Below are 16666 nucleotides of genomic sequence, written 5' to 3' on the forward strand. Positions count from 1 at the left end.
AATTTTCCGACCGCTCCGACGCCTGAATCCTTCTGTAATTTTTTTAGATTATATATTCGCGCGTATGATTCGAACCGCTTTTGATAAGTTTACGTTAAATGTCCAGACGGTGTTTGCCCTTCGCCCGCGAGAAATTGAATTACGGATTTCTGTCGAGCTTTTATGCGTCGGGTTCGGGAATCTGGCGCGCCGTTGCTCACCTAACTTATAATGTATATTAGTCGCGTCGACGCTTCGGTATATACGTATATACACGCTATTCGTATATATCCGATGAAAATCGAGAGCGGTTCAGTGATATCTCATGGCGTTATTAAATACTTTAGAAGTCTGGAGATTAAACGGGCCGTTCGAATTACGTAACTTACTTCCTAAGGTTTTCGTCAACTTTTTTTTCACCTCAATTGTTAAATTTTGTTTCATATCATTATCATCGGTCACACGCCGTCGACGTATCATAGTTAATAACTTCGCATCGTACCAGAAGTATATTAGCTGTAAAAAAAAAATTTCAGCTCAAGTTTTCTCAGGTTCTCAGGCGAAAAAGAAGTGGATTGTTAACGATGTGGAGAAAACTGCAGAGGAAAAATGAACCCAAAAACAGAAGACAAATTGGGGCAAAATTATCACCCGAGATGAAATAAAACCGTCCGACTTTTCATATACCTCCATCGTTCAAAAATCATGTTCTATATACACGAAAAGTAGCAGCTTTCACCTTTTTCTAAGCTGGTGTGAGATTAAATCAGGTTTCGCAAGAGTGTGGGTCACCTTGAATTCTTCGAGGCGTGGTTTATAAATCACTATAAGCCCCACATTTTCCATCCCTCCACTTCGTTCGACTCCACATCCTTCCGTCACTTCTCAACGAGTTTACCAACGACAATTTCGCACAGTTTCAAGGAAATACTTCACCCTCACGCGCTCCCGCCGGGTCTTTTCGTTGATGGCGACATGGCGACAAAGGTGCGTGCTCCGCATTCCCAATATCACAAATAATTTCGAGTCCCACCTTTTGATTCCACTTATTGTTGGCCCGGAGTTTCCAAGTTCCAGGGATAAGGAGGAGCTTTTTGGAAACAGATGTGGCGCGAAAGGTTTGCTCCGATTTTTTGTGCCGACGTTAAGGACACCCTACCCAGCTTGGCCGCCATTGTTTTTTTTCCGACGACTTTCCAGATGCGATGTAATAATTTCTCCATTTTTTTCAACATCCTGTGAAAAGATGCGCGGTGACGGAATTGATCGAACAGAGATTTGAAATTTTCAATAAATGCGGTATAAAAATTGACAATTGATCTCGCGTTACTCAATAAACTGCATGCGATGAAAGGTGAGAGGGAAGGTATACTCAAAAAATGGCGACGCGACGATTCCATTATACTTCCTACCGGTGGGTATTTCTTTGTTTTTCTTTTTTCTCGTTTTATTTTATTCCGGTAAAGAACGTTACAAGGCGTTGTTTTTCAGCGAAACGATTTTAGATCGATCCGGTAGTCGTGAATCCGACATCAAGTGTTTTGGGAATGCGGAGACTTTGAGAGGTTGTACGGGCTGACGTTCTCGATCTGATGGAATTTTCCGATTCACTGCGGCGCGTGAAGGACTCGCGTTCGGGATGGAAGAAAATGTACGTTTCAATGTTGAATTCTTCGGGACGATCCTCGACGTCTAGACTGTAGAGCGATAACCGTCCCAGTGAATACTTGTCATTCTTTCCACATATACATTCGCTCAAGAGAACCTTCGTTCTCGCGTGGCAACAATAAATTCGAACACTCGGCCGACGATCCCTGTCGTTGTCCTGAAAAAGGTAGCATCATCGAACACTCGCTGTTCAAAATAGACGCCATTTTGTAAAAAGATCGAAGATCAATCGGTACTTTTATGGAATCCACCCCGAAAATTTGACCCTGCGCAATGGGTCACTTCAACCTTTCTTGAACTTCCGTACCTTCGGCGTCGCCTGTATAACCGAATCAAAAGTCGGGGCAAAGTAGTAGTCAACGTCATTGAGTATATAGCAAAAGACCCGCAGAACGTCAAAGGGTCGAGGATACGGCGGTGCCGCAGCCCGCAGCGCGGGAGGGTGTGAGAAAGGGATTGATGGTCAAAACCCGGTGCAAAGTGATGGGGGCACCGCCGCCAACCGGAATTGAGACCAACCGAATCCCGAGGCCAAATTACGAGTATAATATACCCACACCGAACTATCGCCACTGCGAAAGTGAGGGAAAAGGGAGAAGCGGAAAAAAGCTGTTTGATAACGTCGGAGTAAATTCACTCGTATTGCTCTATTCTATTCACACACAGTGGCTATGCAGGTTACGTCGCGTACCTCGTTGATACGTAGGTGCTTCAACGCCCCGCAGTTCGTCGAGCAATTATTTTTACCATTCTTATTACTACTTTATACGGCTATACTTCGTTATAATGCTACATTTCTATGCTAATTGTTTCCTCTGCTCCCATTTACACGTGTTGTTATACGACCGTCGCGTTACTTTTTTTTTTGTCTTCGTCACAGGATTATAAAACGGTGTGCTTCTCGTTGCGGCTCCTTTTCTTTTATCATGGATACTTTTGCGAAAACTATTGATCAGGATTTTACAATTGAAAAAGAAAATTCATCAATGCCCAATGATCATTGCCGATAAAATTACCTTCCTCGCAAGTCAGTACATCGATGAATTTTTTCTTACCGCAGCTCGCGTCGTTCGAGTGCAAGCTCCATCGCTTGGGCTCGCGGACACTCTATGGCAGAAAATACATCCATTAAGACACTTCAAAAAAAGAGCATATACATACACATAGGTATAAATACCTGTGAAGAAGAGAAGGGTTGTCCTCGATGCCGCCATCACATATTGATTTTTACGTGCGGAAATTGCTTGTAAGGATGAGGAAACGGGTCCAACGCTCAGCGAATTGACGGATACCTGCTTCGAAGCTTCCAACTGCCCATATCGATCACCAAGATTTTTAACGGAACGGAACAATAAAATTGTGAGCTCAGCCGTTGTGCCGTGTTGTGTTCTTTTTCGCCTCCCGTGAAAGAATCGTTCAAGGATTCGAGCGAGCGAGTTCTGCCACAGGCCGATGGTTCTCGGGCAAATCTTCAACCCGAGGACCCGCGGAACTTAACGCCGGGATATCAAGAGGGAGTGATCCCTCGCTTTATCAAGATATACAAAGGGTTCGTGCTCTTCTGGTCCGTCGGCTGTCTGGATGGAAAGAATGGAAGATTCCGGGAATAACAAGGATGATGGATACCGTATCATTTGAACCACTGTGCAGACCGAAAGCTCGGCCGGTCCACCGCGAGACCGAAGCTCTTGATTCAATCTGCCTAAGCTCAGACTTTTCGAGAAAAACTTATCGTTTCTATGCCCAGACGAAACGGCGTTTGTCCGAAAAAACCGACGAATGAAACTGCGGATCGTTCCGTATTTCGAATTTTCGATATTTCTTTTCCAGCCAGCCGGGGCTTGTTGGGAGGAAGTATACCGGGTTTGCGGGATTCGATAGTTTGTCCGAAGAAATGTAGAAAATCTGGTCTCTTTCGGGATATACACCGGGGAAGAACTGGGTTACCGAGCGAAAAAAAGGCACGGTAATTGTGTTTCAGAAACGAGTGTGTTAATTCGAGCGATTTTCGTGCCTCGAATTCCGCGGACTTTTCTCACGGTGAAGGAATATCTCTTGGGCCGCGAGCGCGGATAAAATTTATCGGGTATCTCTAATCGTAAGTGAATTTCGAGTGCGAGTGGAAAATTGTGCTAGTTTCTCGTATTGAGACGTGAGAATCGAATGAAAAGGACTCCTATTTCGCTATGGTAGTGTTTCTAAAGGTACTTATGTTCATCCGCTTATTACGTGAAAAGTAGAAATTAACAAGCGCCCTGCCATGGGAATACCTTTCTTCGGACGCGGAAGAAATCGCAGGAGTATAAAGAGGAGGGAAAAGAGGCGAAGAAAATAAAAACGGAATAAAAAGTTTTTTGAGTACCCAATCGATTATAAACGCCATAGGAAATAAAACTTTAGTTCAAGCACCCGCTCGACATTCGAGTAATTCGTCACGGCTCGGGTTTTATAACATCGATAATGCGGCAGATATAGAGTCGAAGAGATTCGGTGGAAATGAACCCCATGAGAAAAAAACGCTCGATTATCCATATTCTGAGATAAGCCTGGTTAACGCTCGTGGTTTGAGGAAGAAGATCGAGAAAATTGTGAAGGTAGTGTACGCGGAAGCTTTACTGGGAGTCTTAGAATTCAGTTTTCGAAAGCATAATAAAGATGGCTTGAACGAATTTGGGATTTTCCATTCGCAATTTTCTCGGAATTCGGCGAACCGTACACCGCGAACAAGGTAAGCTTTGAAGAATCAGATGCCCCTGCTTCCTGTTCCGACGCTGAGAGACTTGCCGGCAAGCAATATTGAGCCTCGGATACACAAAAACGAGCTTTCGAACCTCGAGAAAAAAAAATCGATCATTTCCCCGATCGCAACAGCGGCCCAGGGCGTTCCGGACGTATAACAACGGAAGATGAACGGTAATCCCGTGAAAACTTGAAGAAAACAGTCGATCCGAAAATCCTTCGAAAACTGTATCCTCACTCGCGAGGTTCAAGGGCGTTGCACTTCGCCGAGCTCCGCGCCCATTTTCCATAAATTCAGTGGCGTAATTATTTGGCTTCGACAAATTTACAGCGAAAGCTTCCCCCCCAGCCGTATAGCGTTGTAATATAATATACAATGCGTACGTACGTACGTACACAACATGGTATAGGTAATTAGTGTTCGACGAGGTCACACACGCGTCTGTTCAAAATTGGCTTTTCTCGTGTCGTGGGTTCGGGGTCTGTTTGCCTGGAAAGGTTTCGAGCCTCCATATCCCACGGCTCCTTGCCGCTATAACTGTGCCACGAGCGCGGAGGCGTCGCGACGCATATCCGAACGACGCCCCAGACCGACGCCTCCCCATTGATCCTCTCATCCCTTCGCCAATATCCCCGACTCGGTTAGCAGTCACTTTCCCACAGCTAGCAAAAAGTTGTCCCCGTGAGAAAGAGAAAAAAAAAAAAAAAAAAGAAAAAGGGGGGCGGGGGGGAAATGAAGGAAGCGGAGGGAAAAACAACGAAAAAGATGGCGAGATAAGACGCGCGGGGTAAGGAAAAGGAAACGGAGACCGAGATAGAGGCAGACGCTTACCCGCGAATCACTTCGCAAATTCTCAACAACTTTGGGGTGAATTCCCCCCCCCCCCCCCCACCCGACTTGAATTTAGTCGTGAATAAATGCTCGATGCTTTGAGCGCTGGTAAACGAATATAACATCGTGAAAACTGAGCAACTACTAGAGGAACGAGAGGGAAACCTGTAACCCCAAAATATATCGTAATAATCGAGCGATCCATTCACCGCGAGAAATGATCTTAGCCGAATGTTCAATATCTCATTCCGATTGTAAGACGCATCTACGTAACTTTCCGACGAAATTCTCCGCGTCTGATGTACACATTTGCATGATAATACGTATTCTCATATCGACCTTTGAGCGAAAAGCTATATATCTCTTTATTGTTGGTAATGAGGTCAATATTTACGCCGCCTAACGAGCCAAAAGGTTCTTTGCTAAGGGCGGTCGGGATCACCGAATGACGATAAGAACCGCGATATTGAAAAGGAGTCTGAAAAAAAACCCGAGAGGCGGAAGTGCTTCTAAATAATGTGTTTGTTCAAGTGGAGCGCTGCGTACGTTCCGCCGTCAAGTGCGAATGAAAATTGTATCCGACTGGTTTTTGTTTTTTCAAATTTAAAGAAAAAAAAATTAATTCCGATAGGAACTTGAGGTGAGCACTGTTTCCGGCGGTGGTGACAAGGCGTGTCTGAGGTCTCGAAGTAAATTTAAAGGGTAAGTAATCGTCGGGAGGAAAGCAGAGAAAGAAGGAAAAAGGAACGGTGAAGAAAGAAAAGCAATCAACGCCTGTCGTTAAAAGTTGAAAATTTGAATTCACGTCCGCAAAGTCAGGGGAGAAAAAAATTTTCAAATAAACGACTTTACCGGCAGATCACGTTCCTCCGAGGGATAATGCTACCCGGGGTTTTTCGCCTTGTTCTCAATGCGGAATGTACGATACATTCGTCTTGTTTCATTATATCGAGCACCGAAGAAAACTTATGAAAAAGAGAGAAAAGACGCGAGAGGAATAACAAAATGGCAACCGCGTTCTGTATAGTGTTGAAAAAGAAATGAAAAACTGAGGATGTAAAATAGTCGAGACGCGCCAGAGGTGTTTCTAGGAAAATCCGTCTCTTGGATTTCTCGAAAATTACATTAGTTTGTTTTTGAATTATCGCAGGTAAAGCTTTAGGCTTAACCTCAGATTACAATTTATAGGAGCAGCGAAGCTGTGAGCATCGCGCGGCGGCTCGTTTTATCTCGGAGCTCGCCAAGTTGTTATTATTAGCGAAATTTGACGACGAAAATTTTAGCCCTGTATCCCTCGAGAAAACACGACGCAGGTTCACGACGGTAGGTTCGAGTTATTTCTCGAATCGTCGGCGTATACGTCCAACCCGTGCGCCTACTGCGAGACCTACTGTACGTAGTGTGCACGTACTTGCCTACATACATATAGCTGGGTGTGTGAAGAGAAAAGTTTCCGTCGCATATCACGCGGATTATTCAATTCTCCTAACGTTTATAATCTTGGTCAATTTTCCTACTACCCGCTGACGGAAAGGGGCTGCGGAAAACTTAATTCTCGAACTACGCGGATGTCACCGGAAGCTACCGTATAATTTTCATGTTTTTCACTTTTTTCACCATTGCGGTATATGTCCTCGTGTGGATTTCAACCTTTTCATATAATGAAATCTACACAGGCGCCCGCGTTGCGAGAACGTTCAACGTTCATGCTCGCGGAAGACTAATGACCGGTTGAATATGGAAACTCGATAAAGGAAGAATAAGGGAAAATGAAACAATGGAAAAAAATAACACCGACGAGTCGTAGAAAGCGACATTGAGAATTTGAATATTCAAAGGGGATCATGAATAGTCAAGAGGGTCACTGCTTTTTCCCCGTGCAGTTTCAATGTACACGGGTACGTACATATGTACGCCGACGAATGTAAAGCCACCTACCGTACGAATCAACGGCGTAACCCACCCTTGTTTTGTCTGCAAACAAAAGGGAAAGTTTGTTTCACGCTTCCAGCCAAAGAACTGTCAAAATTGCTCAACGTCGACCTTGAAACTCGCCTTTGGACCCCGAAGAATGTTACGTGAAACGCAGAAAAAAAAAAAATAAGCATCAGCCCGGAATAAGAGTTGGCATGAGTTGCTCATCGTCTCCGACGTGGAACTCCCACCATCTATATAGTTCAGTTTTCAATGTCAATCCCACGACCGAATGGTCGCTGCCGAGCAAGTTAGACACGGCTGAGCTGATTAAACGTGGCTGTTCGTCTGGCACCAGGTGATGCTGTGGAAGGTAATTCTTAGCTCACAGCCGGAATTCCTCCGCTGGTATTCCGTAGAAGCTTGTCCGTTTAATTCAAAGTTCAACTATTTTGAATCGCGTCAACGAAGGTGGCGGTGATCAGAACAGACGCCAACTGAGAAATTCTGCGATAATTAATTAACGAACCGATTCAATGTGCCTAACATTGTTTCGCTGGAGACAAAAATTTACACGTCTGGACCAATTTTTGTTTGTCCTATCGGTTACACTGGTCGGACTTTTCTTACGTGTTTCGGTAGTTATCGGTCCACTCGTAGATATAATTGAGAAGGGGATACAAAAGGGTACTGGAGCACAAATTGAAATGGATTGCATCCGTGTTTTTCTCCGGGTTCGCCAACAATAACTTCGCCACACCGAAGAGAACTTCCAGAACTTGATATCGTCGACCGGATGGGTATAAAAAAAATATCCTACGAGACCCCGGTGAATTCGTTATTGTTACTTCCCTCTCTGCGATCGTTTCACCGAGGACTGTATCAAATCCGAAGAAGGTGATCGGTGAAATTTCGGTAAAAATTAAAATTTCACCTGACCCTGATGAAAAGTAAACCGTTTTTCTTTCGGGTTACCAAACAGTGGTAACGAACGCCTCGAGGCAAATGAATTGAAAACCACATGGGATGGGCCTTTGTGCGAAGTTATTACGACTCGACGCGGAGAGGTAAAACGTTCTCCGATCTGATTTGCATACGAGTTCCACATCTGGCAAGTAATTTTGAACAAGTTCGTTCTTAGCACCTGTGCACGTGGATACCAAATGTACACGTACAGGAGAACGGAAGACAATAGACGAGGTGTAAAGACGTCTAATTCACTAAAGTGTTGGGTAATTACGTCATCAGACGTAGTTTATGATTAGAGCGTACGTTTCACTTCCGTGCAATTGCGAAAATTATCGGAATTCCTCTAGAACTGCGTCTATCGTACCCACGCATTTTCACGTCTCAACCTTTTTTTTTTTTCTCTTCCTCGTACAAAATATCTCCAAATTTGTCAGGGGCAGGTTCTTACATGTACTTACACAGCTGCATATTCGCACGGAAGTTGAGTAAACGCCGCGAAATTCGAATCTTTATCGAAATAATGGTTCATTTGTTCTCTCGCCGACGGGACAAGACTTCAAAAATACACACCGCGTACCGCGCATCGTGAATATTACATGACATTTCAGAAAAAAAGAATTTCACATTTTGATATTCGCAAACCTACATGGTTTCAACGTGTACTTGGAATGAGGGTAGGTACGCGTATTTTTGAGAGACGAAGTTACAGTTTTAGTTAGAGAATATAAAATGCATTAAAAAAATAAACTTCCATTATTTCTCTCGTCCAGGTAAAAATCACACAGTTGAATGTTGTTCGTTAAAGAGAGAAGAAAAAAAAAAGAGAAGAAAATACGTCCTCACATGAGCATTATGAAATATTCGCAACCGGTATATGAGACCAAGGCGGAATCATCACTAATTGTATTTAATTTCACGGAACTTTGAGTTTCTTTTATTGTCGGGGGAGAAAAAAAAAAAACGAAGTAATTTGGTCTTCCGCTTAACATTTTCGCCCGTATAAGGCTGAGAATGAAGGAAATTTTCGCGATAATTCACATCACCTTATTTCACGAAAGTGTCCTTACGTATAATACCGCGAATCCCGCGCAAGAGAAAGTAGGTACAACGTCGTAATTCATTTCTGAGGACTATAGCGCGATATTATAGAAATCACAAGGGTCTTACACCGGTGCTCAAATATTACGCCACACCACCAGGGATTTATCGCGATGAGAATAGATTATTTTTTGTGTTTTTCTTCTGGTGTTTTTTTTTTTTTTTTTTTTTTGCGATGATTATTTTTCTTTTCTACTTTTCTTTTTCTCTTTTTTCGGCAACCATTCCACTCTGAATATTTCTCCTTTTCATTTATGGCCGACACCACATGGAAGACAGTTCTTTTGCCTGCTCTCGACCAGTTTCATCGTTGACACGTATATAATACGACGTTTTCGTTCCGTTTCTTTTGCTCTTATTCAATGCCGTATCATCACATCCCTTTCTCCACTTTTTTTTTTGTTCCTTTATCCTTTACGCGAGCGTACACAACCCCTTGTGTTTCTCCCTATCTTTATCCTCGTCTGATCTGAGCTAAGTCGAAACGAAAAAAAAAGAAAAAGAAACGAAAAGAAGAAAAAAAAAAACGAAAGAGAAGAAAAAGACAAACATCTCGTACTACATCATTATTTCTTGAGCTGCGTGGGTGTGTGTATATCGTAACTTGGAAGGGGGGGCGACGTCCACCTAACCTGAAGCGAAGGCTTCCTCTTTTTTTTTTTCTTTTTTTCTTACCCCAATTTTTCTTCCCACCATATACTCATTCACTTAAACGTGAAAATACTTTATCAGACCGAACCAAGCGGTACGAAGTACGTTTCATTCAACATTTACCCCGAAGTCCGAATGATAGTCGAGCAAATTATATTTTTAATTACATAATTCACGTCGAAAATTGATTAAATCGTTCGGATTAGATTCTTACTTATTATCGTGATGTAATTGCAAGCGCGTAAATTAGATGAGGATATTTAGGATATGAAGTTATCGATGTTAAGAGTAAGAAATGATCCTTTGTGCACCATACGCTGATTTTATTCTCACAATTATAAAATTTGGTATAGGAAAATGGGTGTGCGAAATAAAGAAGAAAAGTAAAGAGAGCTTGCGGCTCGAGACAAAAGGTGGTCGTCTCATTTCAGGACAGGCGAAACAAAGACTCGGGAAAATCTTTTGTCTCTTGATGGCTATACCAGCAGGTTTATACGGATCCGATAGAGCGAAACAAAAACATATACCATCGCGATCATCCAGACGATCGTCGTTACGTATACATACATATATGTATACAGCGCATGAGCTGCGGACGCAAATATAACATTTATGTCATAGATTTTTGGTTATTTGTACTATGGGTTATGAAAATGGATAAAAATTCTCCTATTCGTTTTTTCTTTTTCATTTTCTTCACCGCCGGATGTTGACGTCTGATTAATCGGTTGAAATCCTATCAAAGTTATCGAATAATTTGTCACATCTTTTCAACCCAAGTTTTTTTTTTTTTTCTCTTTTTTCTTATTACGCGACCGTTTTATCTAGCGACTTACAGAACCGCATTGAATTGATGATAAAATTCAGATCTGTTTAGAAAAAAAGATTCTCCAAAATGTAAGCTCATTAGGGGAGCAAGTTTTTCGACAAATGTAGAAACAGGGACCCCTAATGATGCGAAATCACGGTCTTAAGACCGAGTAGGGCTAACCGTAGGAAGGAATATTGCCAACGTAAAAACTTTTATCGAGTTTTTTTTTCTAATTTCTTTTTTTCACGAACTTTAAGTCAGTACACTAATTAAATGAAATGACTGTAATCAGTCGAGTAGGAGTACCAATTGTAAGTAAGATACCTTACACACTTTTTCGGGGTGAAATCTGCACTCGGTTTTCTCTTTGGACGCTCGAATTTCAAAGGATTATTTATTATTTCGAGCAAACTTACCGCCGTTTATTTTAAACGTTGGAACTTTTAAATACCTCCCTTTGAAATCGTTTCGTCTTTTTTCTCTTTTTCTGTTTTTTCCTTTCCGATTATACGTTTTCCTGTATAATAATGAAATTTCTCTAATAACCATCCGTCGTTGCAGGTTGCTCGGTTTTTTCTTTTTTCCTTTTTTTTTTTATTTTCAATTTTATTTTACTGAAAAATAGTTCTCAATATCCCTCCCGGGTAAATATAGAACAGAAGCCATATTGACATAAGATTTAATTATGAAGAAGAAAAATTGAAGTTGAGGATTATAAAGGATGCTTGGAACTTTCGTGGTATTCGATATTAGGTATGTATATCAATCACTTCCGACACACGTATGCAAAATCCCGAGAAAATTAGCAAACAAATTATCTGATCGTTGGAAGTTTACAGCGACTTAAAATTAATGTCAGCGTGGGGACATTTTGCAAATTGATACCTTGGCCGTGGGGAAAATGCGTTATATAATTAGGAGGCAGTGAAATAGGAAGTAGCCAATGGCCACAATATTCTAACGTGAGTGATTTGGAATCGATACAACGCGTGGTTTATTCCGATAGAAATAAAGGTAAAATAAAAATCTGGGTCCATCATGTTGCAAAAATAATCAAACCGGATCACGTGAACAAAATGAGGATATTTAAATACCCTGGGATTTATGCGAATCTTCGGAATTTCGTTACTTATTTTAAGGAACGAAGTAGAAATGTTAATCATTTATCAACGACCCTGTTCCGTTCGAAACACACAGTGCTTTCGAGCGAGTCGAAAATGTGGTCAAAGTTCATTTTACGATTGGTTGAGCAACCGGAAACGTTAATTCGTGATCTGCGGGAGTTCGATATCTCCTAACACAAATATATTATACTCATACAGTGATACAAGTTATGGTAGGTCTGCAGCAGCTTAGATATATCGAACGGGAATTTTTAGTAATTACGCACGTCGATCTATTTTTCTCTTTTCATCGAAGAGTAATTTCGATCTGGTATATAGCGGTCGAAAGTGCGATAAAAAAAATTTCAGTCCGAAAAGAGGAATGGATTTGGAGCAACTGTATTCTTCGAGCTGAAAAGTCGATTCGGTTGTAAAGTTATTCGAAGAAAGCCGCCGGTCTGACGGTGAATCACGTCGGGCATCGTAAAATCGGACAATGAAAGCTCGGAGATAAATTAGTGCGAAACACCTACTCCGCCGAGTCAGTGTTACGAATCACGGGCATTTCCGGTAACAAGATTTTCCGTCGATGTTGGAAATAGACCGACGAACACTTTTTATACTTCTTCTTCATCGCCGCGCTTATAGCGCTTATAGTATTCTTCTTATAAGCAAATATATCCTGCAAAAGCTCGACTCGACCGGTTACTTTTAAACGCGTTACGTTTGTACCGCGTATAATCCAAAAGTTAGTTCGTGACTGGAAAAGCTTGGAGTATATTCAGGGGACAATGAGTCGTGAGGCGTTTGTTGCCCGCACCGACTCCGGGATTCGGGCATGTTTGTAAATTGTAAAAGCTGCACAGCGTCGTGGTTTGACACTTCCCAAATCGCAACGTGGCCATGACACGGACGTGTATGCGAGAGCGTCGCGACGCCAGAACCTCACCGACCCGACGCGACGCCCAATTTCTTTGAAGGCAGACGGACGCCGGGATTGCGTACGATCAAAAAAGTCGACCTCGCGATGTGATTTACTGGCTAAACAAAAGTGACGGCATCCTCGTCGATCGGCAAGCGAGGTCGGCACTTCTTAAAATGGTATCCACGTGCTCTCTCTGTAGATTTATAAAACCGTCTCGCAAACTCGCAAACACGATACTCTACATAAACCCCTGCATCGATGATTCGCTCTGCCCACCGCATAATGAACTTTAACCCAGATGGACTCCCTGGGGTCATTCGCGTCCGGCAAAAATAACCGGAAAGTAACGTTTTCCTCGCATTTTTACCTACACCGGATTTGTACAGTGAGATTTCGCAACCCGATGGTCGTAAATATTTCGAAAGACTCCAAAGATAACAATAAGATTTCTCACAAACTGTTCGACGGAACGGAGAAGCGTTCTCGCTGCTGCTCGCAGTCTTGTTTCGCCGGAGACGTGATTAAACCCGAAATAATTTTGCCCCTGTGCTATTTCGTCGAGTAAGTCACCTGCGGCTGTTACGGTGGCCGTCGAAAGTACAAAAGTAAATATCCCAACTTCACGATCCCCACGAAGTTCCTTCGTTTGCGGGAACCGAACAAATCTGACATTCGAGCTTCCAAGGGTCAAACTCATCCTCGCTGGAAGCCGATGATTACGGGCTTACATATAGACATATCTGTGATGGGATGCATTTTCAACAGACCCTTGTGCGGACGAAAATTTTTTTATGCGAAAACAATCACACATTTTTAATCCAAATAATACAAGCGTACGTTTTGTTTTTCTAAATATTTATCTCGAATTATAAACACAGAGGTTGTACGTAATTAAAAGTCGCTTTGGAACGTTCACGAAGACCTCTAGCTTTAATAATATAATAACAGCAGCCATGCAGTCGTTTTCCCGACGTTTTCAAACCGCGACCAGTCTTTGAAATTCTACCGGGAGAACCGATCGCATGATAATACGTGTACATACACATATATGTGTACTTGAAATTTTTTATCGAACGATCTCCGTTTCTACGTTGTGCACATCTACGGCAAAGCCACGCCCTGTCCTGTCCTGTCCATTTAAATGAACCCCGTTCGGTCATAGTTTGCTAATGTAATTTTTGTTTGAGTAGAATCCATTTGAACTCGTACAATGGTCGTCATCCGTACAGCCGAATTCGCGAAAGTTAACGCAATCGTTGGATTGAGACATCTCGAATGAGACTTGCCTGCCGAGTGCGATTTACGAATTGGGAAAATGGAATTGAAAAAAAAGAAAATCGACGATAACAGCTGTACGATTTTCGTTTTTTCAATAAAGTCTTCGCGTGTTCCTTTGAATTCGTCGGTGTCGACTTGGCGGGGTAGCCGAGTAGTATCCATTATTCTGAAAAGTAAACCGGCAGAAAGTTGGCGCTTGACTTTTGTTTCCCGCCATATACTTTTCAAAGTTTGTAACGAGCGTTACACCCGTTACATGCTGCCGGATTCCCGTCGCTGCTCACGTTTTGATCCCAAGTACATGTAACAATATTCTACAACTTACTAGGATTAATAAGACACAACTGATCGCGTCGGCGCTCCAATGAATTATCCGAAGCATCTTCGTTCAATCAATGACCGAAGCGTCATTAATCACGCGCATTCAGAGCCGTTATTATACCGATATCGATCGAACAATTAACGCAAGTTGGATGCCTCAACTTTTCGAACTTGAAAACGAAAATTTTAGCGGGAGCGAATCAAGTTCCCTTGTACGCATTCTTCTCGTGTTTCGTTTCCTATAGGCGAAAAATACCGCAGGGTAGAAGTTTCGTCGAACCATATTCGAGAAACTCTATGTGTCGTATTTCCTGTAAAGTTCGACACGCAACTTTTCAAATACCGCATAAAACCCATGGCAGTTTCACTCCGCCGGCATAGAAGCGAGTCGAATTTTTTTTCCTCTTCTTTTTCTGCAGTTCAACGGCTCCCGAGGAATTCCTATACACGTATGGTCGATTCATGCGGAAAGCGCGGCTGGAAATTCAAATATTTATATCGTTAAACGATTGATGGTTCAATCGTTGTGCGACTTCATCCCTCGATTAAATGATCGCAGGAAATATCATCCGCACGTCATTTGAAACCACTCGATTTACGAATATTCACACGCTACCTTACGATTGGAGGAAATCTCGAATATCATCGCCGTGCAAAACATTGCACTGATTACCGGACGGCCATCCATCGACCCCGGATTATTTTCCCTGTTTTTAAAAATAGCGTAGCCTCGACAGAATCATCGTTTTCTCGCTGTATATGTCGAACTGTTACTTCGCGAACATAGGAACACGGGCGTAATACATATATGTACCTATAATCGGTGCACTCAAATTAACGGGCGGATTTTCAATGGTTCCGAGTCAGGCGTGGGCGCCGATGAATTCTATCGGCGGATTGTTTATATTATACAATCCTCTTAGCTGTTGAATTTTCCGGTTAGATTTTAGTTGCCGAAAGTCGGTGATTGCGCGCAGAGTGACGGCCGCGTATACTTCATTATTTTATCACCTGCGGACATAGCCGTTGAGCAACCTCACCGAAAAGATGAATAAATAATTAAACGAAATAGGAACGTGTGGATACCTACGCAGACTCAAGTGACGGACATATTTCTCACCAACGTCCCTTAAAAATCAAATAACCTTGCATAACTTCGTGTAAAGCGCCGGGAGCTGAATTTATACGGAATATAGCAATCGTGATTCATACGTCTCGCGCACTTGCGACGAGGTTCGTTTCGATCGTAAAAAAATCGCCGAGGGTATTGTGTCTGGATGAGAAAAAAATTTTCCTCGAAACGGCCAAGTTCCGGTGATGTTGGGCGTGGAACCCTGTGATGTATGGTAAATTCATCGAGGCACTGATATGACAAAACGTAAGATTTGACTCCAAGACGATCAGATATATCAACTGTTCGCGCAAGTATAACGTGATCTCGTAGAGAAAGAAAATAAAAGAAGACTAACTTTGCATAGCATGAATAAATAAACGTAACATAAACGTTTTCGGTGTCTAATCTTGTCCAGCGTGTCTTTCAGATTATTGGTCTTTTGGTATAGAGTGTGATAGAATTTTAGATAAAACTCATCGCTCACAGAGGTAATAATGCGGATATGGAAAAGGATAAGGGCATTAAGGGTACGATAAGTCGATCGAGGGAAAGCTTAGAGTTTTTTTTTTTTTTTTTTTTTTTTGTATGGTTTAATTTTCAGGAAAGCACTCAAAACCCTTAAGCCGTATAGCTTACGATATTTTATCTACGCGATGAACTCAAAATTCACGGTATTATTGAGTTGGCCCGCCCGCGTTTGATGTTAATCCGTTTCAAGCGAAGGAGTAAATGAATAAATAACCGTCAAGCGAGGAAAAAAAGAAAACGGATTCCGTGGTATAAATTCCATCGTGCGGTCGAACGGTGTTAATTTAGCAATAACGTCTCCAAATCCCATAGATCAGCATTAACATCGAGTGTGATATGTTATAACCCATGCATGTAACGCCAATTGTTTTGTGCGAAATCGTCGATTCGTACCGTCGGTAAAGTTGTTAGTACCTATTCACCAGAGACGTATGTCTCTACTGTTTGCTTTTCCAATGCAACGTATTTCGAGTCCGTTTCAATCAATGATATCCTACATGGGACCTTACTGATTCCGTATAAGTTGCGTAACTGCATAAAATCGAATAATGACGCAGACGAATGATTTACCAGCGAATGATCGTGGTCAAAATCGAACGACATCCCCTTTACGTTTCTCACGGAGATCGGATAACGTGTCATATTCCATGAAACGTAAAATTATAACCGAAATATAATCGTTTTCTGTTTTACGAATCATCGAATATCATCTCAATTAAGATTTTCGGAAGCATTC

General features: G+C 42.2%; 1 protein-coding gene across 11 annotated transcripts in view; it reads left to right on the top strand.

Moving 5' to 3' along the window:
* The window catches only part of LOC105690159 (transient receptor potential-gamma protein), an 82626-nt gene that overhangs the window by 6289 nt on the left and 59671 nt on the right, over positions 1-16666 (top strand). For 2 of the 11 annotated variants that reach the window (XM_048656055.1, XM_048656062.1), the window contains exon 1: positions 15263-15666. The exons of the other annotated variants lie outside the window; for them this stretch is intronic. The gene's annotated coding sequence lies outside the window, so the exon portion shown is untranslated. Of the gene's footprint in view, positions 1-15262; positions 15667-16666 lie in introns of those variants that run through there. 11 annotated transcript variants of the gene reach the window in all.

The sequence above is a fragment of the Athalia rosae genome, chromosome 5 (assembly GCF_917208135.1).
Source record: "Athalia rosae chromosome 5, iyAthRosa1.1, whole genome shotgun sequence".
Taxonomy (NCBI): Eukaryota; Metazoa; Arthropoda; class Insecta; order Hymenoptera; family Athaliidae; genus Athalia; species Athalia rosae.